The following is a 12,178-nucleotide window of genomic DNA, read 5'->3' as shown; positions in this document are numbered from 1 at the left end:
CTGAAATTATTTTAGAGTCACTTTCAGAGTAAACGTCGCGATGCAAAGATTCAATTATTAATAATATCTGCGCGTTCATTGCACCACCCTGTAATTTTACTATCTATAAGTTATGTAAATATATCTACATACATTATCATATGAATCATTTCAACATCTGCCAACATCAAAATGTGAAAGGTTATTAGGAATTTTTATTTATATCCGATTGTTTTTGCTTACATTCCTCTGTTCCATTGAAATTAACAATGTCAATAAATTATTGTTGAGGGAGTTATTTTCCCGCCAAAATTTTTTGACAATTACGTTATGACACATGTGTCTTAATGTAAAACTATTAAATTTCATATGTTTACGAAATGAAACCGAACTGATTTTTTGGTCTCTTTTCAAAGAGATCTAATTATATGTTCTTTCTGTGGCATTATATTTGAAATTGTTTAAGAAAACATAAAAACTATTCTTGTATTTCAAATGAGTAGGTATTTGTTTGTAAAAATAATCCGTCAGTAAAACGAGCAATCAAAATAATCAAGCATTCAATCAATCAATCAATCAATCAATCAATATTGAATTCAACTATTATAAGAGTATATGTAGATGCTATAGTATATAAGTATATACCTATTCTAACATTCATTGTTCGAGAAATAAAAAAAATGATAAAAAAATAAAAATAAAGGTTAGGTGTTTAATTTATGATTTTAGCGACAATTGTGTGACTTTAAAACAAATACTCGTATATTATAACATATCCCTAAATGTGAAAAAAATGCAAACAATTTTATACAAATACAAAAATCGTGATGAGATATTTTGTTTCCTTTTTTTTAGTTATGTTGTTTTGTTGCGTAACCATATTGTATTATGTGCCCTTAATTTTAAATGCTATGAATTTTATAAAATATCTCTTTTACAAACAGTATACTTTCAAACCGCATATTCATTTTTAAATTCTTTATCGCGTTTCTTAAAATTACAAAACATAGTTTATCAATGTTACCTAATATTTATAATTATATTAATTTAAGTACCATTTTTTAAATATATATGGATTTGTTAATGTATTATAGTAGACTTTACAACTCTAATTGACAATAGCATGCCAGGACATATGGTTGATTTAACAATGCACTGAACAATATCAAGTGTTATCTTTTATAACTATTTCTATCCAAAAAGTATTTCAATGTAGGTGTACCTTTTATACAAATGAGCGAAAACATCGGTAGGTTCAAGAACTATCGTGGAAAGATTTATTGTAAACATTAAGTGATTACACCGATCCTAGAACAAATACAATCACATATTGTACCAGATAATGCTTCATAATGGTTCGAGTAGATTCAGAAATCGATACGTCAGCCCGGGCAATTATTTGATACAAATAATTGGTACACTGAACAAAGATATGACATTAGCCTACAATAATTGGACATGATTTCACAACTGCTTAGAGTTTCTATTTGATATGTACATTTTAACCTTTGCCACCTTAATCTGACTCCTAAATTCCATTTTTTATCAGGACAAACCATTTGGTTTGGTTTAAACATATTTTTTAAGTTCGATAACGAAACAAGTTCATGCAACTTTGATTAACCAATTTCGAGTCCGCTTCCTGTATCCAATCAGAACTGGGGTCATATGAAGAAACATGTCGTAAACCGATTAGGCGCGCGTATCAACTGAGTTTGTAGATGAGGCAGAACAAAGACTTTGACCTTACCAACGTTAAATAAACAAACATTCAATTATTAAAAAATGAGAGAACTCATTTCAATTCAAATTTAACTGCGTATTAAACACAAGGATTTAATAAGATTTAGAAATTTACTGTCCTGTAAATCATATGAATTCCTTGAAAAATATAGCGCGTGAAAACCAATTTACGATATTTTTTTCGGTAAATTTTTTTTAAAATACAAGATAAAAGAGAATTGTACTATGAAAAGTTTTGAGTAAAATAACTGAATTATACAATTCACAGGTTTCACCGCGTTAACAAGTATTAAGTATCTACATGTATATATAAACTTGCGAACATTGTAAACGTCATACCTTCAATCTTATTTTAAGTAATAGTATTTATAATTTTACCCAGTATTTTTTAGTGTTGTCACGTATCAGAACTGAGTTTGTATGATGAAGGCTTCAGAAGCAAAGACTTTGTGAGCGTTACATTATCTGTTAATAAAGTTAAACATTGCTATTATTATCATAAAAGAGAGAAACATTTCAATCAATGTTATACTGACGTATTAAAACAAGGATTTAATAAGCATTTAGCAAAATATAATAAGCTGTACCCTGTAAAGTAGAGAATTTCCTTGAAAAATATACACGTATCAATCACGGATGCATTATCGGTAAAGTTTAAAACAACAAGATAAAAGAGACATTGTAACTATGAAAAGTCTTTGCATGTAATAATAACTGTAATTATACAGCTATTGATATCGAGAGTTGTTAGAAGATAAAAGAATGTTACTCAGAAGTATAGTAAATATCACCTTTGTTCTTAAATAAATAAATGTTACGTAACAAAGCAATATGACAAAGAGAACAGACGGACAAACTTGTGATCATTTGCAATACCTCATTGAACATAATGTTACCTACGCAGCTTTCGTAATGATCTAAAGAATTCAAACGATGAATTTTTTTCTGACATTCAATTGTGATAATTTTTGGAAACAAGATTAACAAGCTTCGCGCTTAAGTTACACGATCGATAATTCTTCGTTATCCCTTCGAGACAAGTGTTTTTAACAAGTGCTTTTTTAAAGTAGGGCCTATCTTCACAATGTCTATAATGAAACCTTTGAGGAAACCATGTACAAAAGAAGTGCCAGTCCTTTGTATGTGTTAAAGAAAATATGCAGAAGTATACGTGTTACGTTCCTTGAGAATAACAAAACATATATAAGACTTTTTGCTACGACATGATTGCTCAACCTACGATATTCTGGTGGGAGCGTTTGTTTATTAAATAACAAGCATATATAAGGAGCTGCATTTGCTAATTACATAACACCCATTTCATATAAATGAGTCGAGCATAACAAGATATAATTTTTAATTTGAAATATGTATGTAAATAAGATATACTTGTATATACAAAGTCCATCTTTTGAACTTGTAATGCAGTATAACATTATAAAATATTGATACATGTAATCATATGCTGATATAATATTAAAAATCATAAACATATTGTTGGAATATGGAATATAAAATTGAAAAAATAACGCTTACAAGAAACACTGTATTCAAAATGGCTAAACAATATATTTGAAGTTCTATTTCAAAGTGAAAGAAATTGTATGGTGAAGTTTGATTATGTCTTTGAAAAGATATTTAACAATTATACCCCGAAATAGAATATACAGAAGGTAAGCAAGTAAACGCTGACCACAATACAAGATGCTTTGATGCTCTTTTGTTATCATTTCCGGAGAACAAACGATTGGCGAGATTAGTTCATCCAACAAAACGATCTTTTCTAGATGATTTAATGGAAATACGTTTCAAAACATTATATCTTTCATTAGTTACGTTTTAAGTTGCCTATATTCCATGAATATAGCAGTTGTTTATTTAATATAACAAATGTAATTAAAACTGTTAGTACAAGTCATATTCTCAAATGTTATGTTCGTCACTAAGGCTGTCATTGACATTTCTTATTTGTGTACATATTACGGCAAATAAAGATATATGCATCTTAATGACGCAAAGTAGTTTTCCTTGTATAAATTTCTCATGACAGTTCACGGCATGGTTTACAGAAGAGCACGTTTTATAAATACCACATCTATCAACTCTAAAATGAAAATTTGTTTTTGCAAATTTTAGTAAAAGTAACATTTTGCTAAATTTTATTTTTGTAAAACAAACGGTATCAAAACAAATCTGTTCAGTTGGTCATTTGTTACAAAACGTTGTCCCAAAGAATAAAATATTCACGGATATCATGGCTTGCGGGAGCTTGTCAAAAATTTAAAAAAAAAAAAACAGAAGTACCTGATATTTTGTCTGTGATCGTCTTAGTATTGTCATTTTTCTTTTGATTCTCATATTCGAATGTGATACAATTATTTTTAATCGATGAACAAGAACAGTTCATTGTATCTGTAATATTTAATTATTAAATCTTATTAAATTTACTTAATTTATACCTGACATCATATGTTATATTATCACGTTTAAATTATTTATCGACTTAATCAAATAACACTCCATGAAATTGGTATGTTTTTTGTTTGTTTGTTTTATGTGCGTGCGTGTGTGTTTGTGTGTGATATGACATTGCAAATTTTTATATTTTGTTTCATTTTAATTAATAAAAAATATAGTCATTTTCAGGTATTTGTATTGCAGCGAAAATGCATCAAATGTGTTATGCATTTAGTGAGGATTAAATCATTTGACACTTATTCCGTTTACTGGAATACCAGGTCTTGCACAGAAAAAAATGTTTATAATGTTAACTTTCTCTGTATTTACCAAGAAATTTGGTGACCTGCTTTTACAACAAATCGGATTCTTTTAAGAGTCAAATAAAACATTTTTGACATTTCTTTTCTACGATACTGATAAAATTACCATACGTTTATATAACGATACCTTTTTATAACTCATTTGTTTTCAAATGGCAAGAAAGTAAACGTAATTAATTAATTCACGGCATGCGTATCTGACAAGCACTCTAATAAACAATTTATCTTTTAATATGGCAGAATGGTGTTAGGTAAGGATTTTTGTAACTTTCAATTTACAATATTGACACGTCAGAGCTTTTTGTAACGCATTTAGTTTTAATAACGATATACAAAACATCTTCCGAAAATTCTAATACAAGAATGAAATAGAAACCAATCACATAGTGTATGGCATAGTCCTCAGCAATACTGAAAAATGAAACAATAATTGTAAGTTATCAGTCAAAATAAATTATTCACTTAATAACAAATTTGTGATTTCAAGTTTTGAAGAACATCAACTTATTAACATTTAAAACGATATATTAACACGAAGTGACATAAAGTGTATTATAACTTCTATAAACGGATTTCTACATAATAACACAAAATTGTACAGAACGAAGAACGCTAATATACGATATCAGATGTGACGCCAATAGATCAAATAACGTCATGACATTTACTTATGCTCGCAATGTATTTTAACAGATGTTTCACAATACCCATTCTTAGAGCGTAAGCATGTAAGAATTGAAATATATATTACACGTTTTTATTCCGTTCCGTTGAAGTACAATAATGCCTGTTTTATAACTCAAATGTTTTGTATATTATCGGCGTGCGTAGTTACATTACCATAATCTGGATTTTAACCTTTCGTTTTTTTTGCAGGCACAAGAGACACAATAAGCAGTTTTTACAAAAATGTCAAACATAGGCCTATTCAAGAACAAGATACTTAATGTATAAAAACAGAACATAATTTTTAACCCCTTATAGAAAAATATAGAGAAATAAAAACAATAATAATTGGAATAATTAGTCATAATAATGTCAATGGTTTGTTTGGTTCATGGAAAACCTATATTGTTAAGACTTCATGACAACTTTACTGCTTCATGGGCTGAGGTAAGCCTCATGTTTCTCTTTATTCAGGCAAAAGCGGGTCTGGCTGGATATAAAATGCGATACAACTAATTCTTACAATAACAATAAACGTCATTAATTTTAATAAGCAGAGCATTTATGTAAGCCTAAAATTAATTGCAACCAATATTTCCAATTTATAAGTATTTTATTATTTTCTAAAGAACAATTTGATATTAAAACAAAATACATATTTTCCAGGATTTGTTAATAATCAGCTGCAAAAAAGCTTCTCTCAAATGGAAGAGATTCAAAGCACAAAAAGCTTTAACTGTATTCTGAGAGTAGATCTGACCAAAATGAAACATGACAATAGCAGACACCGTGAAAGCATTATCGATATACATGGAGTTTTAAGACAAAAAAGATGAAAGAGAAAAAGTCTTTGCATGTATGTTATAGCAGGAATTACACTTTAATGGTTTCCGAAAGCTGTCAAATGATATTGTAGATATTGTTTGTAAAAAAGTTGATTTTATAGAAAATCAGCAGTTATACTGAAAAAAAATTTATGTCACGTTTTACTAGAACTATTTGATTATTTATACTTTATGACATTTTCTGACCCTAACATTGTGTGATCATTCGTAAGGAACTTATAATATGTTAAAATATCTGTGCTGTTCCTCTGTCATTGCTTTTTCCTATATTTACATTGCAAGTTAAAGAAAGAGATATCGCTGTAATTCTACATTGATTTTTTGCCATTCGTGACATGAGTGTCTGTCTGTTTGACAAGTGATCTAACAAGTGATGTTTTTCTCTGCAATTTCCAAATATGAAATCCTTAAATAAGAAACAGAATGAATTATCATTTAAGAGGTATCATTACATTAAGCGTGCCTACGACTAAATATTGCAGAAGTAACAATTTTCTTGTCACACTTCAGAGACGCTCGGTATAAACTTGCCTTAGATTCTCTGTGAGGCTATGGTTGCTTGCTTCAGTAACACAGAAAATTATTGAACTGTCCTTTTCTATTAAAAACATGAAACAAATATCAACAAGCCAAATCGACGTTCACAGAATACAGTCCTTGATATAACCCAGTCGCATCGGCAAGGTACCCAGTAGGGCACTGAAGATTTTAACCAATACATTAACCTCTTGCAAGGATAAAATATCTATTTGATTAGGTAGATTTGTTTGAAATATCAAATTAAAAAAAGATTATCTATGATTTTTGAAAAGTATACGTTCTTTTATATGTAGCTGAAGTCGGTGCTAGGGGAAGTAAGAGATATGGCGCGTTTTCATTATCCGTCATATACAGACAATCATAGCAAGCCTGCAATTTTTGTTGTGATTAATGCTTCCTTTTTTCCAGATTTCTTTTTTGCAATTACAATGTTAGTATATTTAGTATGCAGAAATAATACGTTAGTTTCAGAAGCATTTTTGTAAGACTCTCATAAACACGTTCATAAACATATGTTAAAAAACATTAATATTGATCATCATGTTTTTCATACCTATAAACTTCAAGCCGTTTTTGGGTGACGGTTTGCCTAAATGGTTTGGGGCCTCAGAATTTCAGCCACAGTTTAACCCTGCGTGATAGTAATAGGCGACTACATGGGTTCAAACTACTTGGGTCTATGCATCTCATAGCTCCAGCAGGTGAAGTAGTTTTGCCCCTTGATTTGCTTTAAGCATGTAAACCCGAGATTAGCCAAAACCATCATTTCTCTTTCGGCGTCATACAAGCAATATTGTGTAAGGGAGCCGTAATCCCAAAGAAACAATATATATCTATAAAAGATCTCAGAAGTCTCACTATTACTGTCAGTATACTGAAAAAACGTCATTGATATATTAATTTTCAAAGTCCTTGTTAATTTTCGTGTCATGTATTTTATAAATGTTAACTTATATTTATTAAAGTATCAATCTTTTTAATATATAAGATTTTTTTCTATTATGGAAGACATTACAAGTCTTATTGACAATAGCATACCGACGTAAATGAATTCTACATTCTGATTGAACGATGCATCGGAGAAGGTTAAATGCAATCTTCTATAATTATTCCTATCCAAAAGGTATTTCAATGTAGGTGTACCTTTTATACAAATGAACAAATACATCTGTAGGTTCAAGAACTATCGTGGTAAGATTTATAGAAAACATTAAGTGATTACACCCATCCTAGAACAAATACAATCACATATTGTACCAGATAATGCTTCATAATGGTTCGAGTGGATTCAGAAATCGATACGTCAGTCCGGGCAATTATTTGATACAAATAATAGGTACACTGAACAAAGATATGACATTAGCCTACAATAATTGGACACGATTTTACAACTGCTTGGAATTTATATCTGATTTGTATATTGTAACCTTGCCACCTTAAACTGACGTATCAATCTTTTAATCTGGGCTCACCATTTGGTTTGGTTTGAACATATTTTTGAAGCTCGATTGCCAAAAAGTTCTTGCACTGTCGAGTCCGCTTCCCGGAACCAACTAGCACTGGTTTCATATGTTTGTTTGTTTGTTTGTTTGGATTTTTTACGGCACGTCAACACATAAATGTCCATATCGTGCTGAATGCTATAATAGGCTTAACATGTTATGTAATGTTCAAACACTGTGGTAAGCTGATTAGGGCACGAACCCATGATACCTTGGTTGAAAGGCAGACACCTTAACAACTAGGCCAACGCTCTCCTTAAACGAATCATTTTAATTTTAGAAAGAAATTAGGGTAAACGTAATTTTTTCCTAATATTACTTTGAATCTTTTTGATGACATTCAGCAAACTATCGTAACCTTGCATAAATTCATATGAAATTTTACTAAGATGAATCATGATGACGTTTGCCCGGTAGTTGTGTGACGCAAACTTTTCATTTCAAAGGTAATCTATTTTTAGAAATATTTTGTTTATGAAAAGAACAATAATGTTGACGTCATATAGATAATTTGAGTAAAGAGAGTTGTGAAAACGTGCACAATTAATAATGTATACCAAAATAATATTAGCGCTTTCAATTAAAAAAGTATCTTAATATAAACTTGCGAATATTTAAAAGTTTACTTTTATTGTTGGGTTTAACGTCAAACCAACATTATCACATGGCGACTTTCCAGCTTCCATATTATTTTAAGTAATTGTATTATTAATTTAACTGTTTTACCAAGCATTTACTAGTGTTGTCATGTATCATGATTAAATTGTATGATGAAGGCTTCAGAAGCAAAGAATTTGTGAGCGTTACATCATCTGTTAATAAAGTTAAACATTGCTATAATTATCACAAAAGAGACAAAACATTTCAATCAATGTTATACTGTCGTATTTCAAGAAGGATTTATTTATTAAGAATTTAGCAAAATATGATAAGCTGTAAAGCATAAAGTAGAAAATTTCCCAGAAAATTATACATCTATCAGTCACGGATGCATTATCGGTAAAGTTAAAAAAAACAAGATGAAAGAGACGTTGTATCTATGAAAAGTCTTTACATGTAATAATAACTGTAATTATAGTGCTATTGATTTCGAAAGTTGTTAAAAGATAAAAGAATATTACTGAGAAGTATAGTGAATATCATCTTTGTTCTAAAGTAAACAAATGTAACGTAACAAAGCAATTGACAAAGGAACGGAAGGACAAATTTGTGATCATTTGCAATGACTTATTGAACACAATGTTACCTACACATCTTTCGTAATGATTGAAAGAATTCAAACGATGATTTTTTTTCTGACAATTCAATTGTGATAATTTTTGGAAACAAGATTAACAACCTTCGTGCTTAAGTTACACGATCGATAATTATGTCTTTGGTTTGTTTCGCAAAACAGGATGGCGTCGTTATTCTACGATGATTTGTAATCCCTTCGAGACAACTGTTTTTAACAAGTGCTTTGTTAAAGTAGGGCCTATCTTCCTAATGTCTATAATGAAACATTTGAGGAAGAAAAATGTGAAAAACCATTATCAAAAGAAGTGTCAGTCTTTTAAATATGCGAAGAAAAGCATGCAGAAGTATACTTATTACGTTCCTTAAAAGTTACAAAACATATATTACTTTTTTGCTAGGTCATGGTTGCTCAACCTACGAGATTCTGGTGGGAGCGTTTGTTTATTTGATAACCAGCATATATAAGGAGCCGCATTTGCTAATTACATAATATTCATTTCATATAAATGAGTTCATCATAATATAATATAAATGTATTAAAATTTGAAATAATTATGTAAGTGATTAGAAAAATTTGTATACACAAAGTCCACCTTTCGAATTTGTAATGCAGTATTAATTGTAGAATATTGATAATCATATGCAGATATAATAATAAAAAGAAATTATCATATTGTTTAAGTATTGAAAATAAAATTTAAAAATAACGCTTACAATAAACACTGTATTCAACAATGGCACAACTATATTTTTGAAGCTCTATTTCAAAGTGGAAGAATTTTTTATAGTGAAAACTTATTTCACAATTATATCCCGAAATAGAATATACTGAAGGTAAGCAAGTAAACGCTGACCACAATACAAAATGCTTTTTTGTTATCATTTCCGGAGAACAAACGATTGGTGAGATCAGTTGATCCAATGTTTCGATCCTTTCTAGCTGATTCAAAGGAAATACGCTTTAAAACATTATATCATTTCATTAATAAGGTTTTAAGTTGCCCATTTTCATAGCAATGGTTTCTAGGGTTGTTAATGTAATATAACAAATGCAATTTAAACTGTATGTATAAGTCATATTCTTAAATGTTATGTTCGTCACTAAGGTTGTCATTGACATTTCTTATTTGCGAACATATTACGACAAATAAAGATATATGCATCTTAATGACGCAAAGGCAAAGTTGTTTTCTTTTTATAAATTTCTCATGACAGTTCACAGAAGTGCACATTTTATAAATACCACATCTATCAAATTTAAAATTAAAACTTTTTTGAAAATTTTAGTAAATGGTACATTTTGCTAAATTTCAATTTTTTAAACAAACGATATCAAAACAAGTTTGTTCAGTTGGTCATCTACAACAAAAAGTTTCCCATACAATAAAATATTCAAGGATATTATGGCTTGCGGGAGCTTCTCCGAAATTTAAAAAAGAACAGAAGTGCCTGTTAAGTTCGTGTTTTTTGTTTATGATCGTCTGAGTATCTACATTTTACTTTTGATTCTCATATTGCAATATGATATAATTATTTTAAAGCTGATGAACTAGCACATGTCATTGTATCTGTAATATTAAATTATTAAATCTTATTAAATTTACTTAATTTATACTTGACATCATATGTTATATAATCACGTTTAAATTATTTATCGACTTAATCAAATAACACTCCATGAAATTGGTATGTTTTTTGTTTGTTTGTTTTATGTGCGTGCGTGTGTGTTTGTGTTGTGATATGACATTGCAAATTTTATATTTTGTTTCATTTTTTGTTTCAATTAAATAAAAATATAGTCATTTTCAGGTATTTGTATTGCAGCGAAAGATGCATCAAACATGTTATGCATTTAGTGAGGATTTAAATCATTTGGGAACACCTTATTAAATTTATTGGAAACCAAAAATTCTTGCCAAAAAAAAATTTTTTATAATGAAAAAAATTTTTCTTTTGTATTTCCCAAAAAATTTGGTGACCTGTTTTTACAAAAAATCGGTTTCCCTTTTAAGATTAAAATTTTCTTTTCTACGATATTTGGAAAAAAATTAAACCAAATACGTTTATAAACATACCTTTTTTTTTTTAAACTAAATTTTTTTTTCAAATGGCAAAAAAAGAAAAAACGAAATTTAAATTTAAATTCACGGCTTTGCGTATCTAAACAAGCACTTAATAAAAAATTTTAAATTTTTTAAATTTATCGCGGGAATGGGGTTGGGTAAGGATTTTTGCAATTTTTAAATTTCCCAAATATTGCCCGCAGAGCTTTTTTTTTAAACGCTTTTATTTTTAAAAAAGGATAACAAAAAAATTTTCCCAAAAAATTCTAATACAAGAATGAAAAAAAAACCCAATTTAAAGATAGTGAAATGGCATGTCCTCAGAAAAATTTAAAAAATTTGAACAAAAAAATTTGAAAAGGTTATCAGTCAAAATAAATTTTTTCCATTTAATAAAAAATTTTTGTAAATTTCAATTTTTTGAAGAAAAAATCAACTTTTTAACATTTAAAACGAAAATGTTAACAAAGAAATGAAAAATAAAATGTATTATAACTTCTATAAACGGATTTCTACATAATAACACAAAGTTGTACAGAACGAAGAACGCTAATATACGATATCAGATGTGACGCAAATAGATCAAATAACGTCATTACATTTACTTATGCTCGCAATGTATTTTAAAAGATGTTTTACAATTTCCCATTTTAGAGGGGGTAAACATGTTTTTGAATTGAAATATATTTTTACTTTTTTTTTTCCGTTTGGGTTTAAAATACAAAAAATGCCTTTTTATAACTAATTTTTTTGTAAAATTATTCGGCGTGCAGGGGTTTCATTCTGCACATCTGAATTCCAACCGTTTTGTTCTTGCAAACAAA

Source organism: Ruditapes philippinarum, unplaced genomic scaffold, assembly GCF_026571515.1.
Source record: "Ruditapes philippinarum isolate M1 unplaced genomic scaffold, ASM2657151v2 ctg2150_1_1_1_1, whole genome shotgun sequence".
In the NCBI taxonomy this organism is placed as follows: Eukaryota; Metazoa; Mollusca; class Bivalvia; order Venerida; family Veneridae; genus Ruditapes; species Ruditapes philippinarum.
This window is presented reverse-complemented; position numbering follows the sequence as displayed.